This window comes from Pleurodeles waltl, chromosome 5, assembly GCF_031143425.1.
Source record: "Pleurodeles waltl isolate 20211129_DDA chromosome 5, aPleWal1.hap1.20221129, whole genome shotgun sequence".
NCBI classification, from domain to species: Eukaryota; Metazoa; Chordata; class Amphibia; order Caudata; family Salamandridae; genus Pleurodeles; species Pleurodeles waltl.
This window is the reverse complement of record NC_090444.1, coordinates 909504986-909531319: the sequence shown is the minus strand read 5'-3', so window position 1 is coordinate 909531319 and position 26334 is coordinate 909504986. Positions and strand designations below refer to the sequence as shown.

The window sequence follows — 26334 nt, the reverse complement described above, 5'->3', positions numbered from 1 at the left end:
AGAGTGCAACTGTCTGCCTTCTGGGAAGGGTGAGAGAGGAAAAAGGAGGGCTGACATGGACAGGGCAAAGAAAGAGATTAGAAGAGAAAAGTGAAACAGGAACAAAGGAAAGCATGAAAAAGTAAGAAAAGGTCGAAGGAAATGCGGATGAGAAAGTTTAGTAGATCAGGAACAAGCAGAAGGGAAAGAGGAGAAAGAAAGGAGATCAGTGAGGTGAGGACGGGACTCAGGAAAGGGAGAGTCAAACAAGGAAAAGATATAGCTGTGAAATAGTGAGGAATGATGAGGACAGAGAAAGGGAGAAGAAAGGGAAGTTGCATAGCGGGAAGGGTAGGATTTAGAAAAGAGAGGAAAGGGAGAGGGTAAAGTAGGGGAGATAAAGTGGGAAAGAAAGAGAAAAAAGTGATAAAGGGTGAACGAATTTCAGGCAAAGCAAGAGAGGCTGGCAAGACAACGGGGTGGAGTTTGATGGGAAGAGGTAGAATTAAAGGGATGAAGGACATAGGGGGCGAAAGGAATGAGACAGGGAACAGAGTAAGTAAAGACAGGCAGAATAAGGATTCAAGAGACTCTTGAGAATTTGCAGGAGCTTTAGTTAACGCAAAGGTGCCTGGGGAAGCTCATTGCCATTCCAGGTATAGCTTCTTTATAATACTGACCCAAGGGGGTTAATTGTTCCTGCTTGCACTGGGGCCTTGAGACTATTGCCGTGCCCTGGAGCAAGACTAAAACATAGAGACAGCTACATCACATCAACCTAGCCCGAGAGTAGAAGGGTATTGTGTGAGTTTATATCTGTTGGTACAGAAAAGTCCTTCAGGTGGTAATGGACATGCACTCCAGCCCTGAGTGCCTCAACTGTACTGATGTGTGGATCCCTAATACTTATTTTTATTGTCACAGGCAAACACAGATCGTGTGTGTGTGTCATGACGTAGGCCTTTCTCACGGATTGTGGTATTGTTGGACAGGGAGCAGCACTCAAAATGCTACCCTCAAAGTGGTGAAAGGTTACATCCTTTATCAGGAGTTAAGCAGCATGAGTGAAGTGGTAGCACCTTACCATGTAGTGATCAGTAGGAGTCAACAGTCCCATTTTACCTTTGTCACTAGACTAAGGGCTACAAGTCGACTTATTTAAAGTTCTGCTACTGTGTGCTTAACTCACCCTTGCTGTACATTGGTGTGGTGTGTAGTGCCTCACAGTGGATGCGTGGAGTACATTTGCTGCATACATGTGTTCCTGTGAATGGTACAATAAAGGGATAATGCAGTACTGTGCATTGTGTGTATATGATATGCATTTGGTGTGTGTGTGTGTGTGCGAGTGGTACAGTACATGAAGGATGCTGTGCAGAGTATGTATGCTGTATTGATGCGCTGGGTGTATGTGTGCCTGTGAAGGGTAGAGTCCATGGCTGACTCTAGGTTTCATTTTGAGAGACCAGGGCTGCATGGTGAAATATGAGGAGGTAGAGGAATCACCCCAGAAATATTTGTGTATTGCTGAATTCCTGTAAGTTGGGTGGGACACACTAGAGAAGGGCGAGCCAAGTTTCCCTGTGTACACCTCAGAGGATGCTCTTTGATACTGTGAGAGGTCATAAGGAAGAGGCCTGCCATATCACAGGAAAAAGATGGGGCTGATAAGAGAACAATAACAAGTGGGGATGAGGCCATGGGCTAATCCTCTGATACAGATATCACTGTAGCTGACAACCAGGTGTGACCTCAGGTCTCTCCCATAGTCTGTGTTGTGGGGCTATCAGCTTTGAAGTTGTTTCCACTCTGACAGATTGCTCTCTGGAGGAAGAGAGGACAGAGAAGTGGGCACTTCAAAAGTAAGCAGAACCCCAACAGAAAACTCTAAAGACTGGGGCATATTTAAGAAAAGTGGCACTGCACACAGTGCAGTGCCACTTTTCTTGCGCCCTTTACCGCCACCATTTGTGTGCCGTATTTAAAATACGGTGCTACATGGCCCAGGGTAGGGGGCAATAGCGTCAATTTTTATGTAACTATTGATGTACTCTGCAGGAGTAGTACCAACATTTTGGTACTACTCCTGCAGAGTGCATAGGGGCCCATTGTAAACAATGGTGTGCCCTCTTTTGACCCCTACTCTGAGCAGGTGTTCAAAGTGCCAAAAAATGACTCAAGGAAATCTGTTAGATTTCCTTGCACCATTTTGTTGGCCCCGCTAACGGGGGAACGTCCCCTTTACATACATTATGCCTGGTAAAGGCATAATGTAGCGCAAAGAGTTACAAAGTGGGGCAATGCATGCATAGCCCCACTTTGTAAATATGGCACAGGGATATTGGCCATCTGATCAAACATTAGCGTAAAAAATGACGCTAATGTGTCGGTACATGGCGCTAGGGGCTCTTGAATATGACACTAAGACTTTAAATCATGTTTGGTGTCTGGAAATGGTCTATAAGAAGTGCAGCTTGAGACACCAAAAATTGTCAACTATCAAGCAGCAAGTCAGGCTGTGCAAGGGGGAGAAGCTCTGCATGACTTCTGCCTGTCTTCTGCCTGTGACTAGGAATAGGGCAAAGGCCTGCTAGTCTCCCAGCCTGCCTGCTTGTCAAGACCAGTGTTTTCTGTGAGGAAGAGGAAAGTGTTGGAGGGAAAGAGGTCAAGTTGAAAATCCTATTCAGTGAACTCCCTTATTGAGATGTGAGGAGACAGCTGCTGCATCGATGGGTTTGTTGCCCATGAGCAGGAAAAAGTCTGTGCATTTTTCTTCGGAGGACTATGGAAGTTGTTTGTGAATGTCATTTTTCCTTTTGTGTTAGTATAGTTAGTAAAATAAAACACTTCTTTTTCATAAAAGCAGATATTTGGCTGGACAATCATTTATTGCTGCTGCTGCAAGTCTTTTGTGTTGTGGACCTGTGCTCCCTCCCTGTATCTATCTTCCTTCGTTGGGAACCTTAGATGGCTTGAATCACGGTATTACTGAGAGTCAAGTGGTGACAGGGTACTTGGCACATTTGCACAAGATTAATTGTAGGTCTAGCCCTGAAACATAAAGAGTAAAACGTCTCAACCCCCATGCTTGCCCTAAGGCCCTCTGACCAGGGTTCTGGTAATATCAGAAAGGAGGGGGATCACAGAAGGCTTAGTAATCGGTAGAAAGTTCAAGTCATGGATACTGTCAAATGAATAAAATATCAGTTGAAGCAGGAAAGGAAGTTGGTAAAAGCCTCCAGCTTTTAAGGCAAGGATTGCACCTACTGCTGTACAAATACACTTGAGTGGGTTAAGTGATGAAAAAGCAATCATAGTTGATATCCTGAGAAAAAGCTACACAATCATTAAGGACCCAGACATAGTCAGAAAGAGGCTGAAGTTCTCAGCATGGGTTCAGACCCCAAGTCTCTTTCAAGCTCAAAAGGCTCCCAAAGGATGATGAGCACCAGTCAAACAAGCACTAATCACATTGTGGCTCAGACCTTAGGCGAAGTGGCACCCTGCATATGTAAGGGTAAGACATGAAGCTCTTGGTAGTTTTCTGCCCCAACTAAGCAGCTCACACATACCTTTGCTCTCTTCATTCTAGTTTGCATCAGGAGGGATTCTCCTCCCAGACAGTTTCCACGTTCATTATTAGTGCAGAAATGACATCACACAGTAATAAATAATCGGTGAGGTGAAAAGGGGGCTTGCTCTGCTTCCATATCTTTAGCTAGGGCACCAGCACTGCAGAGATATGGTAGGGCTGATTTTTCCAGTTTTAGCCCTGTTCATCTCTGAATTATAAGCCTTTCGAGAATGCAGCTTTTGTATTTCACCACAAGTTAAGGTTCATTGCTATCTGCTCTGAATGTCCCCTTCGCCACACTCCCTTTCCTTCTGCACACCAAATAATGGTGGCTGTCATCTATCAAAGAGGCCATTGATATAGACAATAGTCGCAAAGGCAGGCGTCATTGTGTGATCTAAACACATGAGTCAGTCTCTCTGAATGCACGTAAGAGGCAGAAAAGTGTGATGATTGAGTTTGCTGGGCACCGCAAATCAGGTCTACCCTGGAACATGGAAGCACTGAGAACTCTGGTCTTGGGGCCCTGTATGAACTTTTTAGGGAAAAATCAAACTACCCTCTATTAGTTCAAGGCTGGTGGCAACATCTCAGGATATCCTCCCTCATTGTGGAGAACTTGATTCTATCTTGTGACCCTTAGCATTGAAAAACGTATCTTTCAATAGTATGACCTGCATCGTGCTTTCTGATCAGCATTCTATGGTTTAGGGTGCTGCTGATCCCTGCTAACTTGTACTTTACACTGCGCTGTGACTGCATGCACCAGAGAAGCAAAATACAATCTAAAACAGTTTCCTCAGCTATGGTCTTCGTTGTGGTCTGTTTTGTAATTTGATTTGCTCCATTTGCATCCTTGAATGAACAGCCAGGGGAAATGCGTTAATCTCCAATAAGCAAAGAAGGAGGCAAAAATAATTCCACTGCTGAGGGCTAAAGTATGTTCTATTTTTGTAATTTGATATGCATTGTTTCATGTTATAATTAACTCTCTACAGTTATATAAGTATCTTCGCATATCACTGCGAGACTAAGTTCAATTAATTCACTCTCTTGTCCATGCTTTCAATGCACCCACCTAAAGAAGGATGGTTAAAGAAGACCTTAACAAAGCCTGTAAAAATGGCTTCTGTCCAAACCCATATAAACCTCAATTGGGCTTCATTTCGAGCTGGGCAATCATTCTGATGGGGCTGGTAACTCCCTCATTAGAATTGGTGTGCCATCTGATTGACTACAGACCCAGTGTTTTTCGCCTAGAGATTTTACTTGATTTCCTTACTCCTGTTCCATAAGGACTCTGACGAGAAACTGAGGTACAGGACTAATGACCGGATGAGAATATTCACACCAGCATGGAGTTGCTTTCTAAACAGCATGCATTTGAAATGTGGACCTCGTTCCCAACCCCGACAATGAAGGACTGCATACATGTCAGTTACTGATGTGCTTAAACAATGATGAGAGAACCCACCTACCATTTATTAAGCAATACTTCCCTGTTCAATGGGTAGCCTCTACTTGAGAATGTTCGGGCTCCATGTCCTTATTTCTTAAGGACAATCTAGGGTGTCTAATATATGATTGGGAAGATGGTTGACCAGAAAATATACAGCAGTAATCCAATTGCTGTCTAGGGATACTGCACTTGCAGTACCATAATAATATTTTGTCTTTACCAGCACCACAACTATTTTTCCTGATAGTACCGCATTATGTTTATAGTTTAAAACACTTAATGGAATAAACCCATGGAACCGTGACCTGGTCCGTCAATCTTTCTTTCTTTCACTATTGTTTGTATCAAGTCTGTCTTTACAGCTGGTAGAGTCAAGTGTTGCAACCTTTTTTGCCCCTCCCCCCCACATGACCTCCTCCTATAATTCCCTCAGTACCACCTGGCAAAAAGTGCCCCTCATCTCTCATAGCCCCCCTCTCACATACATTTCATTTGTGTTAAAGCGCTAGTAAGGGCTGGCTTTACTAATTCAATCAGCTATCCACATAAAATACAGATCTGTTCTTTCCAGCAGGCATATTAACCGTCTATCATGTAAGAAAGGCTTTAGAAACTCAAAAAAATTATTGTTACCATGCAATGAAATATTCTATGTGTTCAGGTTTTAGCAATTTGCACAGTGGCAGGTGACTTTGTGTTTGCTGCAATTCTGGTGGCATAGCATCATAGAAGGTGGGTACTTCATATCATTGTATGCTGACCACAGGTAGTATCCATGTAGCTGCCTGCACTTGCTATAGATAGCTCCAGAAGTATTTTGCAGCTCTGTATACAATATTATATATAGAGGTCTTATGTTCAGCTCACAGCTCATGATTACAAGGCATTTTGTCCGTTGCATCCCCTGCTCCTGATCTGATGTCTTCCCTCTCTATTTTCGTGCAGGCCCTGCTCCTTGAGTGATTTGGCTTTACCGTGGTTGAATGAGTTGTATCCTTGAACTGCTGATATCCACGACCTATTTTTCTTTCTTTTTTGACAACCATTTTTGTTTAGCACTCCAGTGAAGTGCATGTCCTGCTCTTTTACCTATATTTCTCTCTTTCTTTAACTTTGCCATTTTCTAGCTCTTGTTGTTTTCCTAGCTTCCCCCTACAGCAATCTTTTGCTGTCTCCTCCCTCTGACTCTGAGTAATGATGCAGCTCAGTGTTGTCACCCTCCACTCTCTTGTCACTCACAATATTGGGTTTGCCAATGCTGGACGTTTTCAAAATTGCAACGCCATTAGCAGTGAGTGACCCTCTTGTAACTGTATTACCTATACTTTCTAGATGGCGTCACTGTGCAGCCATCTTCAAAGTGGAAAATAATATTTTGGTATTTTGGAAAAAAAATGTATACTTCCAAGAATGTCTCTATGTTGCATCACTCCACTTTACATGATGCAATGTTTTCACAATTTTGGAAGTATAAAAACACAGTTACAAGATGGCAGCACACCACTATTGGCACAATCTTAAAAGCATCCAAAAGCCAATAGCTGTGAGCCAAGAGCATTGACAAAGTGAGACAGATTGGCATTGTCAACACAATATATGGCTACCTAGATTTTCAAAGCAGAACCATTCTTCGATCATACACTTAGGTAATGAACTAAAAATATCTTGGAGAAGGATGAACGTCCATTGTAATCTCTGGCAGGGATTCCCATATGTTTAATGAGGAAGAGAGAACCCACGGCTGGATGTGATAAGAGAGGGCGTATTCTAACACTTTATCGAGAACATAGCTGGGTAATATGTTACAGTGGAGCAGAAGGCTTTTTTCAACAGGACACAGTTGAGGATGACATCCCATCCCAGGCTAGAAACATACCTGCACTGCCCCCTCTTCAACACTCAGGACTTTCTAACATAACGGAAAAGTACCATAGTGTCCTATTCATCTGTCAGCTCCTCAATCCTGCCATCTCAGGTGATGTGCAAAAAACATGGAGGGGGTCTTTTGTCAGCAGCAAGCTGGGGTTGCAACTGCGGAGAAAACTGCCCAGGCCTTTATTGGGAGCAGAAATCACAAAGGACATTGGTGACATTGAAGTGTATGTCAAAATGCCCCTGGGTCAGGTACAATTCGTGCTTGCTTTCCAGACTGAGAGATTACATTTCTTATTTCCTCTCACAAATATTATCATTAATCACAGATCGAGTGTTACTCATCTCCGTCCCACTCCCCTCTTACAGATGTTGGAGGTGTCAGAGACATCTGGGAGTGTTACTGGTGCAATGCATGAAGCAGTTGGTGCAGATGTTTAGTTTGATTTCAGATGCTTCAGCGTGAGGTGCCTACCCTGGAATGGGACGGTGATAGAGGCTTGACCATCAAGTTATTTTTTCTTTTTTTGTTTTATGAGAATGGAGTGTGGTGCAAAAATACATCGAAACATATTCGAAAAATTACAAAAGAAAAGACACCAACCGGAAAAAGAACAAAGAAAAAAAGAGAAAAAGGAGTGAGAAACAGCAGAGAAAAAAGCAGAAAAAAGAAAGATTATAACACCGCATGAAAGCTAATTTATATAAACATTTACCCACAGCTAATTTCATATTTATATTCTATATACCATGATACATGTCACATATTCATAAACATAAAAGGGTGGAAACTTGGTAAACTTTAACACATGAACATTTCCAACATCAAGAAAAGGAAGCCCAGATCTAATTTATACATGTATCGCCCTTTTGCCCTTAAGTCGAAGGATTGCAACCTCCGTCTCTGAATCTGCCCAAGTAATGCCCACCACTGATAAACCGTGGGAGGTGCAGTCATCATCCATTCCCTGGCAATACATAATCAAGCTATAATCCTTGCAACAGATGCGGCCCCAGAGATATATTGGGCTGTATCTTCCTTCCAGCCCAACAGAATATCTCTAACAGTAAGCTGGACATCAACAGAGCTGAGAAAGATGCTGAGCTATTTCATTCCACTATTGCGTTAAGGGTGAACAGCTATCCAACATATAACTATGCAGCATATAACCCACACCTTGGACACTCGCTCCTACTTCCAGACATGTTCGAACCCCAAGAATCTACTTTTACCAGCGAATAATATAACATGCAAATAATTTTATATTGTTTCAATTTCAGGTCAACAGAGACAACAGAGGAATACATTTATTTCAAGGAAATCCTTAATGTCCGATGTCTGAACAGATGGACCAGTCTCAAGGCTCCATTTCTGTGCAAGGCTACCGAGATCGTCCTCCCTATATACGGTCATCAGATGATAAAGTGTCTGAAGAGTTACTTTACTATAACCCGAATGTATATGACAGAAGTGCCGAATGATCGGTAATGATCATACTTACATGATTATATTAAAAATAGTCCCAAATCTGGAGATATTTTAGAAAATTGTTATGAGAAGTAAGTATTCTTGCTGTAGGACAGCAAAAGTGCTGAAACCTTCATGATCGAATAGCTCCCTGCAAATTTAATACCAGTGGAGTACCACGACCTATCAACAGCATCCTAAAAAATAGACGAAAAGGATGGATTCCCACGCATAGGTGTAAAAGAGTGTAGACATTTGATTTGAAAAGCAGAGCAGATGTCTTTCCATACTGTCTCGAGCAGTTGTAATTACCTTAAAGCTTACCCACTTAAAATATTTAGGGTCAGAATGTCTACACAGTAAAAACTTCCAGTCAGACACAGGCCCTGTTTGATACACAAACATAGTACGATACGGTTGACAATATATGAGAAGGCACCTAACCCGGGAGCCGAAGGCTGCCCAAAAAGTAGATCTTAATATCTGGTGGAGACCACCCACTTGATCGGGGGCAATTTCAAGAGCCAGCTGGACTGCCTTGGCCTTTTATACCCCCATAGAAAACTACTAATTGCTCCTTCAAATCTCCTGAAAAAAACGAATTTGGGGCACAAACTGGGATAGTGCGAAACAGACATAAAAACTTAGGAAGAATATTTATTTTGACAATATTGCAAAACCTGATAATGCTAGTGGGGTGTTGATGCCATAAGTTCATTTTAATTATGGACTGATGAAGCAGCTGCTCATAATTCAATTTAATTATCCTATTAACGGCAGAAGTGATCTTAACTCCTAGATAGGTTGCAACAGGCACCACACTTGGTTCCTTCAAAATGGGAGCAAAATTAACAACAGTTTGAGTCGTTTGGAGATTAAGGTGGTACTCAGTATTTGCCCCAAATTTCTCAGGCTCCTTGGCAATGAATCGGATAGGTTGAATTGCTTCACATGAATACATAGCTATATCATCCGCATTAATCATGGTCGTCATTCCATTCAAAACTACCGGAATTATCCATTAACTAATGCATATCACAAGAGATTTTAAAGACAGAGAAGCAGTGTCCAGCCAGAACAACACGGGCAATTGGGTGCCAATAAAAGCACTGGACATGGTCAACATATCTATCTCCAAGACCTATAATTTGCACATTGCCCACTGAAAAGGCTGTGAGACCCTGTCAAATGCCTTCTTAGCATCTAATAATATAATTGCAACGTGTCTGACCAAGGTATTAGTGCCATCAAATAATGCTATAGCAGCATTATTATCATTGGTGATATCTCTCACTGGAATAAAATCATGCTGTCGTGATCATACTAGGCCTTGGACACAGGAAGCCAGTCTTGTAGCCAATAATTTATCATATATCGTAGTACCTGAAATAATTAATCATATAGGCTGATATGACCCCTTCTCTTCTGCTGGCTTGTCCTTTTTAAGAAAGATAACAATATTGGTATAATTCCAAGAGTCCGCATCTTCAAGTGCCTCTGCCTGCAGAGTTAACCTAAGAATATTAGTTGCCAGTATATATTCTTCAAATTCACCATGATTCGGAGCCCGTGTCTCAGTATACAGTATACATCCTGATAAAAAACCCTATATGGTTCAAGGAAGACCTGGGGTCTGGGGAAGACCTGGGGTTTGTAATAGCTTTCCCATGCTTATCCTTGATATATTCGACCATGTTCTGATTCTTTCAGCTATTTTATGTGCCAATAAATTTAGGCAACTGAGTATTCATACTTTTTATGAATACCGTATTTGAAAACAACAGTCTATGAAAAATCCATCTTCACAAACCCTTTTAACGATTCAGAAACCTGAAGCGTTAGTATCAAGGTATTATGATTTGAACTGATCTTAAGGCACAGTTCCATACTAGAGTCGCAAATTAGTACCTGAGAAATTAATATCATATCGATCCTGAAGTAATGCACGTGAGGAGCAGATTAATATATATATATACCCAGGAGCAGATGGGTACAATGTCCTCTAAAGATCGACTAGGCCGTGCACCATTGCTAGAGTGGCATTTCTAGTACTTGTATCCAACTTATAACTCAAAATACAATTAAAGTCGCTGAGGATCAATATATCACCAGGCCATTGTGTCAACTCAAGATTTAGTATATCTAGTAGCTCTAGGTCATCTTTTTTTGGGTTGTAAACAACATAAATGATGTAGACTTGACCAGCCACACATATCTGGGAAATGATTCACCTACTCTATACATCAGATGCTGTTCGTAGAACTTTACACTCAAAAGGACGAAGACTTAAGATGGCTACCCGCTGAAGTGACACCGATTGAGTTGTCCAACAAATACTATTATACCCTAATTGTTGAAGGAGCATCCTATCTTTAAAGGCTAAATGAGTCTCTGTAAGACATAGAAGATGTGGCCTGTAAGCAAGTATCTCATTTTTAACTAACCATCGTTCCAAGGGGCAGTTGAGACCTATAACATTTCAGCTCATTATCTTAAGCTGAAACATGGCAAAATGCTGACTTTGGAATTTTTCTTCTGTCTTTCTTAAAGCCATTAAATTGAATTCACCCTTCCCCCAAGTAATAACCAATCTGATTTGAAGGCATGCATCATAAATATGACAAGATCAAGTGACCACACAGGTTCCTTTTCTATCTTGCAGTTATCACCCCTCCCCCACCCCCAAGTGCACATCACAGCTCATCAGCAGCAACCAACAAAAAGCCCACCCACTACTCCGTTACTAGCCATCCATATACCAGAGGAGAAAAAAACACCCCCTTTCCTTAGCCGTCAGAAGGAAAGACAGCTTCCCTCCTCCACAGTGCAGCTCCACCAATTACCCCCACCCCCACAGCCTGTTTGCATTTAAAATACAGAAATACAAATACCAAGGTAACAGAGACTACAACAAATAAAGAAAAAATCCTAATGCAATATTGACACTCAGATATCAGCAGGAGTACTGATAGAAAGCTAATCAGACTCATTCCATCTGTTTTTGCTGCTGCTGGAGAACAGTTATGTCTCCTTTATCAGTGAGAGAGACCCTAGTCTGTCCCTCACACATTATTTTAAGGCACAGTTTTCTGCAGCTAAACCAGAGCACCAGTTGACTTTAGAGGTTCAATTAATTTTCTAAGCCTCCATCTGTGATCCATAGTTAGTTTACAAAAATTAGGATGAACAAAAATGGAACCATAATCCACAGAAATCGAAGAAGTAGGGTGGGCATTGAAATGAATAGCCAGTTGAAAAAGAAAGTTTGTCACAAAGAGCAGTACAGGGCAAGGTCTTCCGCCAGAGTCAAAACCAGAGGACATAGATACCGGGAGCGTGTGTGCACATCGCATCTGGGAGTCCCAATCTCTGTCTGCCAGATCAGGAAAGGCCTGTTGGAACAGCCAAATTATGAATGAGCGGGTATCATTGCCCTCTTTGCCTTCTGGTATCCTAAGAACCTTCGGAATGTTTCGAAATTGACGATTCGCCAGATCTTCTAATTTATATTGAGTGACAAGATCGAGTTATCATGTTCAGTAACTGTCAGTGCCACAGATGCCATAACCTCCTCAACCTTGGCAGCTCTCTGCTGGAGATCCTGCACCTGAGAGGTCAAAGTGGACAGTTTCCATCCATCTCTGTCATCATTTGCTGAAGACAGAAGTTATCATCCTAACCTTAATGTAATGTTTAGTAGTTAACGAGCAATGGGTTTGAATCAGCTGAAAAATGGATGAAAGGGACAGCCCTGAGGTTTCTGTCGAGAGGTCTGTCAGAGCAATGCAGATTTACTTGAAAAGTGAGCCTGCACCGCTTGTACAATGTTAGACATGGCATGCTTGGTGTGGTCTCCCCTAACTTTTTGCCTCTACTTCCTAGGTTGTTGCTGTGTGCTGGACTCTGTTTTTGCTGTTTTTGTTACAGTGGCACGTTACCACTGCTGACCAGTGGTAAAGTGAAAGTGCTCCCTATGTGAAATTGTATGTGTAATTGTCTTTTCCATAATTGGCATATTTTACTTACTAGTCAGTCCCTAGTAAGGTGCACTAGAGATGCCTAGGGCCTGTAAATCAAATGCTACTAGTGGGCTTGCAGCACTGATTGTGCCCGTCCCACGTGTGTAGCCCTGTAAACATGCCTGGGACCTGCCACTGCAGTATCTGTGTGTGCTGTTTTTAACTGCCAAATTCGACCTGGCAAGTGTACCCACTTCCCAGGCCCAAACCTTCCCTTTTTATACATGTAAGGCACCCCTAAAGTAGGCCCTAGGTAGCCCCATGGGCAAGGTGCAGTGTACTGGTGTGTACAGTGAAATATTGGGAAATTCACTTTTCACTGTTGCAAGGCCTATCTCTCTTATAGGTTAACATGGGGGTCCCTTTGAGAACAGATATTAATTTGGAACTTGGTGTCTCTAAACTCACAGTTTAAAAATACAACTTTTGGTGAGGGAGGTTTTTAAATTGTCAGTTTGAAAATGCCCCTTTTAGAAAGTGGGCATTTTCTTGCTTAAACCATTCAGTGACTCTGCCTGTTTGTGGCTTCCTTGTCTGGGTCAGACTGACAGTTGGCTGTTTGTGCATCTCCACTAGACAATGAAGCAAGGGGTGCTGGGGTGTAACCTACATATCCTGATGGGCCATCTGGGCTAGCCTGGAGGGAGGAGTGGTCACTTACGCCAGAATGGCCTGTGCCTGCCTTCACACAATGGGCAAGGCAGGATCCTGTAAACAACAGAGACTTTTCTTTGAGGTTGGGCAGAAAGGGGTATACGTATTGGACCCAAAACTTCAGACTTTAGGTCACTTCAAGGAATCAAGAGGAACCTCTGCCAGTAGCAGGGCTGAAGAAGAAATGCTGCCCCTGCCTGTGACTGTGCTTTGCTGGGCTATCCTGCAGTTGCTGCTTCTGCCTGAGAAAGGGGACAAAGACTGGACTTTGTGGTACATTCCGACTTGAAAGGTATCTCTGAGGGCTTGGACTGAGCTTGCCCCCTGTTTTGAAGTCTAAGGGCCATCAAAGACTTCCTCTGCCAGCACCTGGACTCTTTGCTGAGACTCCTGCCCTGCCAAGTGGTGCCTAAGCAAGTCCCTGGGCCCTTGAGAGGAGAAGCTGGTGGAAAATCAAGAAGAACCAAGTGCACTGACTTCAGACGACCACGGACCGACTCCGCTGCCAGATTCCACACCACAGTCTGCAACTGAAGCTGTGGTCCTTGCTGGAGTGTGACAACCCAGCAGGTCTATTTTTCTAACCTGGCGTTGGGTCATTTTGTAGTTGTTTTACTGTCAGTGTTGGTACAAATATTTTACACATTGCCTCTGGGTTAAGCCTTTCTGCTCATGCCAAGCTACCAAGGGGGTGAGCGGAGGTTAACCGAGAGTGTTTTTCCTTTGCTCTGACTAGAGTGAGGGTCTTTGCTTGGACAGGGGTTAACCTGACTCCCAACCAAAGACCCCATTTCTAATAGAGATCGGCGAGGGAAGTGAGCCATATGCTGTAGTATCACCTGGAGCCTCCCTGCACTGATCTGAAGAGGCAGGGGCATATTTATTTTCACCTTTGTGCCGTTAGTTGGTACCCTTCCCTATCCTATGAATGGTCTGGGCTTTGTGGCCCCTGCTCAATATATCTCCCCACTGATGCCTGCCTTTTCTTTTTGGAGGTCTGAATTGTCTCCTGTTTGAGCGTAGCTTCCTTTTTCTGATACTTCGTCTCTGTAATGTTTTCAAATGTCAGAGAAGTTGGGGACTTTAGGGTAGAAGCCCTACCAGATTGCCCAGTTTGCCCCAACCTCAGACCACTAGCAGAGCTTCCATTTGAAACTTCCATAACTGCTTCAGGTGTACCTGCACTTCTCGTGAGAAACTTCAGAACAGGGTGGCGAATCTGAGAGGCAGAGTCTCCACTGTGGGGCCAGAGGTCAGGTAGCTGACGCAGCAGCGAGCGGAAGGCAGTGGTCGTGTTCCTAGGCCACCATAGCCTGCAGTGGTCCAAGGGGGAGCCACTAAAGTTGCCCGCACAGCCCACGTATCCACCATCCTCACCTTCCAAAAGAGCAGCAGCATTCAACCAGCAAATGCACCATGAATTTGACCATGGCAAAATGCTGAAACCTCTGTAAATACAAAAGAGGTAGGCCAAAGAAGGGAAGGAAGGCAAGAGTGCACTCAGGGCAGCGTCAGCCTGCCGCCATCTTTTTTCAGGTCCACCCAAATTCTTTTTTCTATACATTTTTTTCCCCTCATTTTGATGGTGCCATTTTTCACCTTATGCTCCTGGTGCGTTCTATCTCATTGGCCAGGATTTAGTACTGTGGCTTGTGCTTAATTTCTTCATTCTCCATCCACATCGTGTTTCCTCTCACCTGTTCACAACAGCACCACTACCAGCACCCTCTCCAACATGCCACATTGCATTAATTCAACTACTTATTTTTATTTTATTTAACAGCACCAATGTTTATATTACGAATGATTTAAAGAGTTTTGATGCTTGTAGATAGATAGGTGGGGACAGATAGTTAATGCACTTAGGCAAAGTATCTGTTTTGTATTGTTTGAATCACCAGATGCGGTATAGTGATTCATAAAGACACATTTTGGAGTGTCCTTCTTAGCCCGGGAGCATGCAAATGAACATGCCACACACAGAGCTCTATAATGGATGTCTTTATTCCTCAGCATATGATCACACATTGCCGTCTGATTGTGTCTTAACCATTAATAACCACACCTTAACACCTCCCAGCAGGTTACATAATTCCTCTGTTGAGTCCGCCTAGAACTGCAAGATTCCTAGTGCACATAGTCTCACGACACTACATCTCTCCTTTGTTAAATAAAAAGTATAACCAACAGTCATCAAGAAGCTTGCTCAGCCAGATCTAGTGGTATGAGGTGGTTGAGATGCACTCTGAATGTTCACCGATGGCACAGGTTCTGATGCTTAATCTAGACTGTTAGGTGGGAAAGCCTCATTCATAATTGTAGGAGCTGGTGAACATCAAGCTGGGTGCTTAAAGTGTGATGAGTCCTGTGTAATGGATTTTCCCGGATAATGCGCCATCACCAAGTGTCCCTTGTTCGTCACCACCCTCAGAGGATCAACAGAAAATGGAGTGCCTGTTTTCCGTTTTTGTTTCTGCTTGACCAGGACCCATTCACCTTCACCTGAGCTTGTCAACACTGATCAGCATATGTTTTCATTTTGCACTTTCAAGATGTGTCTGTGACACTAACCTTATCGGCATTCAAGGGTCGCTCCACTGTGGCAGTTTGGTTCCAATGGTTCTCCCAAATAACAAGTTGGCAGAACTCTCACCAGTTGTGGAGTGAGGAGTTGAATGATAAGCATGGAGCGCTTGACACAGGGCCTGGTTTAACTAGACCGTCTCCATCGAGGCTCATTGAATTACTCCTTTGTGTGTACCTATGAATCGCTCCACAACACCATTGGCTTGGGGTCACAGAGGTGTACTCCTTTGATGCTTGACATTTAGTCTGACAAGGAACTCCTTAAATTCTTTGTTATTGAACGGCAGGCCATTGTCAGATTTGAGAAGGGCGGGGCTACCCCACGCTGCAAATATGTCATCCAGCCGCTCAATGACCTTGTCATGGGTTGTTTATGACAACTCCTCTACCAAAGTAATGTCTCTTTCCTAAAGGCCCAAAGAAATCAACAGCAACTCTTTTCAATGCCTGTACAGGAAGATCAGACATTGTCAGTGGATGCTGTGTCACTTTAGGGGAAAGGCAGTTGCAAAGGTAGCACTCTTCTATTTCCCTCTCAAATTGCTTGTCTAGACATGGGAACCAAACTCAGGCCCTAATTCTGAGTCTGACAGGCGGCGGAGGCCGCCCGCCAGACTTCCCCCCTCCGAAATACCGCTCCGCGGTCGAAAGACCGCGGAGGGTATTCCGAGTTTTCCCCTGGGCTGGCGGGCGGTCTTCGCAAGACCGCCCGCCAGCCCAGGGGAAAACTCCCTTCCCACGATGACGCCGGCTCGTAATAGAGCCGGCGGAGTGGGAAGGTGCGACGGGTGCAGTTGCACCCGTCGCGTATTTCAGTGTGTGCTTTGCAGACACTGAAATACTTTTAGGGGCCCTCTTACGGGGCCCCGCGACTCCCCCTCCCGCCATCCGGTTCCCGGCGGGAGAACCGCCAGGAACTGGATGGCGGGAGGGGAAGTCGGAATCCTCCATGGCTGCGGAGCGCGCTCCGCAGCCATGGAGGATTCCTAAGAGCGGCGGAAAGTCAGCGGGAGACCGCTGGCTTTCCGCGTCTGACCGCGGCTAAACCGCCGCGGTCAGAATGCTCGTAGGAGCACCGCCAGCCTGTTGGCGGTGCTCCCGTGGTCGGTGGCCCTGGCGGCCACCGACCGCCAGGGTCGGAATGACCCGCTCAGTCTCTTAGGTCTCTTTTGGTAGCTACAATGCCACGATGTCCTTTATGGGCTAATTCAATGATTTGTTGTCTTAGGCTCTCGGGTATGACGATTCTCAAGCCTCTCAATGCAACACCTTCCCTAGTCATGGACAGTTCATCCTGTTCATTTTGAATTTTTGAAATTCAACATTGTCAGTAAAAGGTCGAGTGCTTAACTGGTTCTGGTTCTCTGTTCAATGGTTAGGGCTGCTGGTGTGTTAAACCTCAAAACAAAGTTAATGTACTCCTCAGTTTTGGATGTTGCACTGTAACAATGTTGTGGCACTCGTATAAAGTAATCATCAGGGTTCTGATCTTTACCCGGCATGTGTACAATTGCTTAGTCGTACTCTTGCAGTCGCAGCCCCAACCTCTCAATGCGAAGGGACATCTTGGCTTTTGGGTTTCCAATAATAATGAACAGCACTTGGTGGTCTGTAATGATAGTGAAATGTTTTCTGTATAGAAACACATGAAAATGTTAGTAGGCGCACACTACAGCCAGACTCTTCTTCACCAGCTGAGAATAGGCATGTTGTGTGTCAGACAGGCTTTGACTTGTATAGGCCACAATGTGTCTCTGAGCATTTGGATGACCATTATGTTGAGCAAGGATTGCCACCAGCACCAAGGGGCTTGCAGTTACTGTGATCTCAGTATGTAACTTGGGTCAAAATAGGCCATCTCAGTTGCATTCTCAATCGTATGTTTTATTCTTTTGAAGCTTTGATCATTCAGCAGACCACTGGAAAAACACTTCGTTTTGTCAAGTCTCTCAATGGATCACTCATTGTAGCAAAGTCATGAATGTACCTTGAACAGTAACTGGTCATGGCTAAGGATCGCAGCATGGTGACATCTTATGGTGGGGCAAGTAGCTGACAGTTCTTGCACTTCATCTGGGTCAGTAGTCATTCCTCCATCAGAGAAAATGTGCCCAAAGAATTTAAATTTAAATTTGGTCTTGTGAAGCGGACAATTTGCTGTGTTCAGAGTAAGACTTGCATCAGCAAGTAACTGGCACACTTGTGTAAGAGCCTTGTCTTACTCCTTCTGTGTTGCTCCAAATACCAGTATATTGTCACTGTCATTAAAAGCATGTGTGACAGGTTGAATTATTCAATGTATAGCATCCTGAAATATGTCTGCAGCGGATGACACTACAAAGCACAACCTTTTGTATCTGAACAAACTAACATGGTCATAAAAGTAGTGCTGTACCTACAGTTCTCTTCCAACTCAGGTTGATGGTATCCCTTGCTCAGATTAAGAAGGGAGAAGACTTTGGTACAATTCAGTTGAATGATAATTTCCGAGATGTGTGCACCAGGATGTCTTTCTCTGTTCATTGCTTTGTTGGACTGGCGCATATCAACATAGATGCACTCTGCAGTCCTGTTTTGGCACCACCACTATTGGGGAAAGACTGGTTGAGCGCTTAGTAATGTCATGCTTCAACAGCGTGTCTAGTTCTTTCTCAATGGCTTCTTGCAAGTGAAAAGTGACTCTGTAGTACCGCTGCACAACAGGGTGAATGTCCTCATTAATGTGAAGTCCCACTTTTATTGTCTTGAGTCTTCCTAGGTCATGAAACAATGATGGAAACTGACTCACTGTTTCAGATTGAGTGTGAAGGTTGTAATTGAGAGATAACAGCTCGATGTTGGCAGCAGTGGCAAAACTGAGTGGGCATGCACTGGACAGAGTTCCTTGAAAAGAGTGAATTGGCACTTGCACTGGTACTGCTTTATGTTGCATTGTTGCTGCAAATGACCTTTGACTCTGCAAAGGTTTAGAAGCAGTCCAAGTTAATAGCTTCATTTTTGGTGAGTTGAAGCGTAGCACAGGAGACAGGATATTGAACTTCTCGACCAGCATGATGTTAATTGATGCACCACTGATAAAGGTTATGGGGCAACTGTTGACTTTTAAATGTAATCTTGGGGCAGTGTCTAAATGAATTTGGTTGTTTCATTTGATAGTTTGCCTTTGTCTTTTGTTCTTCCTTGCAAGCAAGCAAACCGACATGCGTCTGTCGTTCCTTGGTCAATACCATCATCAAACATCCATCTTCTTCACTGGTGCTTGATAATGATGTTGAAGAGCCTTTGTAGGGTGAGCTTGAGGACATCTGACTTTATCTGATTTCTACTTGTCCTAACTGATGTTGCTTTTTGGCCTTTTAGGTATTGCAGGAATGCTTCTGGAAACTTCTGGAGTCCATTTTCTCTTCTTTCTGTGATATATTAGGTTTCTCTTTCACTTTGCAAACCGTTTTGCGGTTGTTTTTTTTCCTGCAACCTTTGCACTTCTGTCGTATAACTGAACGTTTAACTTCCTGGGGAAATGGAAACCCACATCAGAATCACTCCTGTTTCCTTTTTGAAGATGTCAACTTGCATGCATCTACCTTGTACTTGTGCTTGCTTTTCTTGACCAATTCTGATTAATTTTTCGCTATTCCAGCTTCCATATCAGCAACTTGTCGATCTGCTCTTACATCGGCTATAAATATTTTCTCCAAACTGAGCATCTCTCTCTCTCGCTCAGCATGCGTCCTCTGAAAGAGTCTGAAAGACAGCCATCAATGATTGTGGGGTGTATAGCTTCTTGATCATTAAATTCACGAAACAGAAAGTGTTTGATAAGCACATCAAGTCTTTCAACAGACACATCCATCCTTTCACCTACGTGCTGTCTTGTTTGAATAAAAGTGAATCTTTCATAGTCAACATTTGGCATCAGATTGAACTTGGTACCCAATGCTTCTTTGACCTGACGGCATAAAATTGCATCAGCCTGTGAGATTTTCTTCAGCAATGCTTTTACTCAGTCTCCAGCAAGGTTCTTTAAATACTTAATGGTTTTCTTATCATCTGTTTCTAATAGGATATCTATTGAGTCATCGAACGTCTCAATCAATGCAGTCCACTTGGCCCCAACATTTTTCTTTTTGATGGTATTCAATGGCGGTGGTGGTTTCAAAAACACAGTTGCATCATACTGCAAGTTTTGTTCTACTATTGTTGAGAGTATATGCTTTTCAGATGACTACTACTGTTCATCTGTAAAAGTAACCTCTGCAAGCACTGACCGTGTGCGCACACTTGGGTCATCATGTCTGATCTGATGTCATAGATCGTCATCTTCTTTATTAACGCTGGGTAACGGTGTGTGTCTCGAACATGATCATTGTTGCATTTGACTTTTTGCATCATACCTGGTTGTCACTGCCTTTGGCGTTATGCTTTGTGTCAATGATGGCTCTGTGCTATGGTGTGACGCATTATTTCTTCTTTCAGTCTTACTAACTGATTTTCGTGGGATTTTCGAGTGCTCTCTTTTGCAGGTCCTTCAACTTCTTTGGAGCTGTATATAAGCTGGAGCGGGGCTTTGACTCTACACACGCCAACTTTGAACTGCTTCTCATCGATTTGGGTGCATGTGACACACAGGAGCAGTTTGCTGCATCATTGCAAACTCTCAGGGAGAGCAGTCTTGTTTCTTCTGGGCACGTATCCCCTACTCGTTGCCAGTTGTAACGTCCTCCTCAGCCAAGGAGCATGCAAATGAATGCATCACACATGGAGCTCTATAAAGGACGTCTTTTCTTCCTCAGCATACGATCACACTCCATTCTGACTACGTCATAAATGTTAATAACCACACCTTAACTCCTCCCACAAGGTAATTCCTTTGTTCAGTCTGCTTAGAACCCCAAGGGCCCTAGCGCACATAGTCTCACAACTTTACACATTTTACTAAAATTACTATAGGTCATGGTTCACACAAGAATTAAGTTCACATCTTTGCAGCTGTGTGTAAAAATAAATACTATTTGCTTTCATGCTGTTGAAAATTCGTTTTCAGAGTTAATGTAAATGTTTGTGAAGAGAGGTAGGCCCGCAATGTTTGGTGGAGGAAGGTTCAATGCTGAGGGTCAAAAATTTGGAAACATCAAAACTGGAAGGCGGCACAGTATGAGAAACTAGAATATTGTGACTGGTGAATCGTATGTTTAGAGTTGGTGAGTATCAAGAGGTAGTTTTGAGCCAGATTATTTACTGCGAAAGTCTTAAAGTTGTGTGGGGCCTGGTTATTGTTCGTGAAATACACAATTCAGTGGTATTAGATATGATGGGTTATGCTAAGGTAAATTACGAGGTTTGGTAGCACATTTTGTGACCTTGTCTATAAGACTATTGGTGGAAGACAACTGCAAGCCTCTTCACATAATCCAGTCTTTAGAAACTGAATGAATTGATTCGTATTTTGAATGCGCTGAAAGGTTAGTGTGCTGTATGTTTCATGTGTTCTGTAATTGGAAGTGCGAGGCAGGTTCTGGCTTGAGAGGTGAAATTTAGAGAGTCAGGGAGAATTTCATTGAGTCATTTGGACAGATCAGTGTGGTTGCAGAGGAAAAGTACTGGACCCAATGTTAGAGTTTAGCACTGGTGAATGTAGGTCTTTTTGAATTGTGACATTTTTTGACGCCACTCTATCCTCATTTCACCCCATTCTCATAAACTTTGTTTGATTCCTTATTCATTAGTGTAATTCAATTTCTTGCATGCACGTTGTGGCTTCCGACAGTGAGTGGATGACTAAACTGTTCACTAGTCCAGATTGCATGTGACGCAGGTTCATTTACTCATGCATTCAATGAGGAAACATGACATTAAACCGTGCACTACTGTGCACATGGACATAGCGGAGAATCAAGAAAGGAAGTGGAAAAGGGGATGCAGGTGCAGGTAGTGTGACCTCCGTGGCGTTTGAGTGCAATAGCACATGTGCAAAATGTGCTGCCTGTGACGACGTAAGAAGCAGTGAGTGGATCGGTGATTATAGATAATGGCATTAATTGCCACAGCGCCTGGAACAACTCCACATGTCATTCCATTCAAGAGAATGGATGGCTGAGCAGAAATTTAATCACTAGACTTTTGACCGGTGATGTTGCAAAGACTGATGATGCACGCTACGTTATAGCTGCAGATAAATGCAGTAGATAGATGCGCTGTCGTTCCCCGGATGCTATGTTATGCTTACGTGCACTGGGAGTTCACAATAGATACGTGGCATTATGTTGGTATACATCTGTGCCATTTCTATGTACCCATCTGCACAATCTACACGGTGTTATGCACAGCTGCTACCAGACCCCACTGACGTAAATTCACCAAAATGCCCAGGGTAGCAGAAGTGATATCAGACTCCCTTTGACCTTCGCTTTCACTCACGCACACAATTAACATGCACCCATACATTCACACATACAAACACTCTCTCGTATATAAACACACTCTTACCCCCAAACACGCACACACCAGACATCTAAAAGCATTTTTTACCTACCTCAAATGCAAGGTGATGTCATATTTCTAGCAACCTGTACTCCATTCTTTGTTACACTAATATTGAATAATGTAATATTATTCACTCTTAGCGTAATTCAAAAATTGACAAAACAAGGAGACCGAAGACCCAACTGACGTCCATAAGAACGAGCTGCCTCTGTGTTCTTTATACTGATTTTGCCACCGTTGAGGCCATGGGTCGCAGAGGCAGTGCCAAGGGTCTCAAGGGGCAAGCCGGGGGTCACAGCTGCAGCCCTTGGCGACCCCTCAATTACGTTCATGCCAAAGACTCCCCATTGTGATGAATGAAATATTAGGACACACTCACAAAATATTGTGTTGCCATCACACAAAGTACCCCTGCCACTAGCCTGCCACCAGCCACCCAGGGCCTGCTTCAATGGGTGCCACACTTTGGGTGCTGCGAGGGTGCTACATGAGTCATTGGTGGACCTTACATGTGTCCAGATGATGCCTGGGGGAGTTTGAAGGAGGCATTCCGTCTGCCCCAAAAAGTGCTTTTTGGGTACTTCAGGCTACTAAATGTATGTGGATTTTGTCTGATAGGTTATGTGTATGCACTGGGGAATATATTATTCATGGGACCCAAATGAGAGAGGGATAGCAATGGACATTACGCCAAAAGAACAGGACGTGGAGCTTTAGGCTGCAGGGACCCCCAAGCCTAGAGTTGTCTCAGTGTGCTGGGGATCAAGGCAAATAACTGGTAGACGTTTTTGATTGTAGTGAATGATGACATGCTCGGAAGGCCACGTGGTGTATGCTGTGCACACAACAATGCAAAGAAGAATGTACGACACAGTACATGAAGGATTAACTGTCCATATAGTCGATGTTAAATGATCGATGTACTGCTTATCAATCGTGTCCTGAAGAATGTTCTCTTAATGGAACGAAATGCATTGGCTGTTGGATTACAATTTTGGTTTAAAAGATGAAAGGATAAATAAAGAATTGTTGCTCAACGTTTCAATAGTCAACATACAGAAACGATTAAAAAAATAAAATGTCAGGCATTTGAAAAGGTTGGATATTGTAATTGCTTCGAAATACAATCATGGAGATTGACTCTCTAATTTAAATGTAGACAAGACAATCATGGAGGTATGTTGTAGAAATGTCCACGTTTACTACATTTTTAATAGGGAACACAACCTAAAAGAGTTGGTGAGATTCCAGAATGAAGTGCAACTCATCCAGGAAATCAGAGAAGGAACAAATGATCTGGGGTGTGGACCAGCTCAGATACAGTTTACAGTTAGGAGAGCGATAACAAATGTCACAAACGAGACCATTGGGACATTGGTGTAAACCTTATTTCATTCTCTGTTCCCCTACATCTAGGGAGATTGCTGTTGAATCGTGCCTGGCACCATGTTGATTTTTTCACTGAGATAGGGTTTATAACAAAAGTATAGTTAGTTCCAAAAGAAATGCATTAGGTGTCGTGAAGGAATGTTCAGCAGAGTGTTGTGAGGAAAGCACACTGTGCGTGTTGTGAAATTGTGCTTGCCTGCCCTGGTAGACAGCGTATATGTTTTTTCTCTATTAAAACACAGGAGGAGAGTATTGGGAGAATATCAACCCCACACGTACTCCTGTACCTAAACAACTTTAACACAAGGTGTGTGAGGGATGTGAAGGATCAATCTCTATTAGCCTGTTTTGGCAAAGAGTGCGAAGCCAGTTCGGCTGTCTCTTACATGGACATAGGACACCGCAGTAGAAGTAAAGTGAATAGAGAGGTAGATGAGGGAGTTCCCTTTACGGACTAGGTGGTCTCACACACATTATAGTGTCATGCTTCATCATGTGACCACCTAGTCTCACCCAGGTAAGATGATTGATACTACCTGGGCGGACTCGACCTCGTTGTTAAATGAACTCCGAGGGAGTGCTGAAATTTATCTATCTGGATAAATCGAAGGATCCAGTTGAAAGGTGGAAAAGGATGATAAAATTACCTAACAAATCACCTATTTGATCTAGTAATTTAATGGTGGTGTTTGTTGCTAAGATTAAAAGGAATAATTAGAGACATATTGGAATATAATGATTCAAAATGTCTTTACAATGGGACCAACATGTTTCTGCCCTCTCTATGAGCTGTAAACAGTCTGGGGCATTCTTCAGGGTCAAGGATCCCTAATATTTACAAGGCCAGTAGGGAGTGCTACTGAGTGGGCAAATCTATTAAAGTGCACTCTGGTAGTACTGCTAGATAAAGCCCTATAGAAAAGAGGCGGGTAGCCTCAAGTCTGTGAACATGCGGAAAAGAGTTGCCTAATTCTTACAGCCCATCTTGCGAACTAATAATTCCAGATTGGCTAGATTGAGTCTCAAATTCCTGCAGTGTCTGGATACAGTGTTTATCTGCCATACTGTAATTAGCTACATATGCCATTCTGTTAAGGCCCGAAGAGACATAGTGGCCGTGGTCCATTCAGCTCTGCAGTCTTATATTCCTATTCGGCTTTTCAGCTCTGGTAAATTATCATTGTTATTGATGTATTGTTTGCACAACTGATAAATTAACTATGTGCTTTTATTCTGTTTGGTGTCTTTGTATGGTTATGCCAGCCGAGTAAAGTATCTTGACTGACTGACTGAGTGCCCTCCTGTTTTACTCAGATTTTTGTGAGCAGGAGCATATAACATGGAAATGTACTGACCATGCCATTTATGGAATTGTTACTTGGGATAGACCTTACTAATATCCGACTGACCCTCTGGCACTCCGTACAACAACCTTGGAAGGTTGAAGGGCTGAGTTGTGCATGCTGAGATTCCCGCTCTGCTGCGCATGACCAACCCACTAAGCTATTCTTCTCAGTTCCTCTAGGCCAACTCATATGTTCCCAGGGAGGTGTGGATATTTGCAAACCCGTTTTAAGTGTCAGTGTGATTTCTTTGCGAATCCTTGCAGACTCCAAAGTTGAGAATCAGCAAAGTGACCGAAGGAGCCTGTATTCAGAGACCGAGCCACTTCAGGTACATATGGACGGCTGGAATTGTGCATGTGTGTCCTGGTTGTGTTCCTTGCGTCAGGAAGGCCACTGAGCAGGAGGGTAGGTCTTAAAGGCGTGATACTCAGAGAACCCAAATTAAAGTGGCAGAAAGTGGAGGACAGAAGAAAGAGATAGCCATGGATGACGCAGGGTGAAAGAAAGAGAAGAGCAAAACTAAAGAAGATAGCCCTAATAGAATGGACATGGGGGCGCATGACTCAGAACTGTGTTTTAAATTTCTTTTGATTGAAAACAGTGCGATGGGTCATGCAAATGATGAAAGTCTGCTTTTTGGTTGGCTGTCTTTGAGCGCACCATGCACATCAATACCACCATTCAGAGCAGCAGAGAACTCAGCAGGGCCTCTCGAGCTGGGCTCCGCAGGGCAAGACAGTGTGGAGTGTGCACCTTTTGAATCTGGCAGCAGCTGGGCCACCACCATGTCTGCCACCAGGTTACGATTATGGACCCAAGCCAAGCAGAAAAGCTCAACCTCAAACTGCAACGACTCAGTGTCAATGGTTCACATGTGCAGTGCCACTGTGCAGGACCAGGGCACAGCCCACCTTTGAATCGAAGGAGATATCCTGGTGCCCATATGCCCATAACATTTATGGTCTATGAAACAAGGCCCTGTCTAGAACCCTTGACCTCAAGAGAAGGAGCCCAGGACAGCTTAGATGCCCAGGGCAGGCCTAATAATTTTTTTTTGTTTCAATAAAAAAAAACTGGGCTGAGTGACTCATATGACATGGCCATGATGAAGGTTAGTCAACTAGGGGCTGACTTTGAAGGGCCCACCATAACCATGGGCCTTCCCCCGCCTACCCTGCAGGGCGGGGCTTCTTGGCCCGTGTAGTGATGTATTGGTTTGTATGTAAAAGAAGAATGCTATGACATCAGGGGCAGTGGAATGTTGGGGCAGTGGAATGTTGGGGCAGGCTGTGACTGGGGATTGGAATGTTTTCATATGAAAGGTTGGAGTTGTGCCGGTTTGGGGATGGCGAGCACATGTATCTCTGTCTGTACATTATAACTGGAAATAAACTTGTAAGGAAAGAACAAGAAGAGCCAGTGTACTTACTTCACATGGCGACGAGGATGGGATCGTAAAGCAGCAAGCATTGGACTAAGAAAACTGTATTGGAAGGCAACGCTAC

General features: G+C 43.5%; 1 protein-coding gene across 1 annotated transcript in view; it reads right to left on the bottom strand.

The window, feature by feature from the left end:
• The window catches only part of ACSS1 (acyl-CoA synthetase short chain family member 1), a 637137-nt gene that overhangs the window by 353943 nt on the left and 256860 nt on the right, over nt 1-26334 (bottom strand). The window lies entirely within an intron of this gene.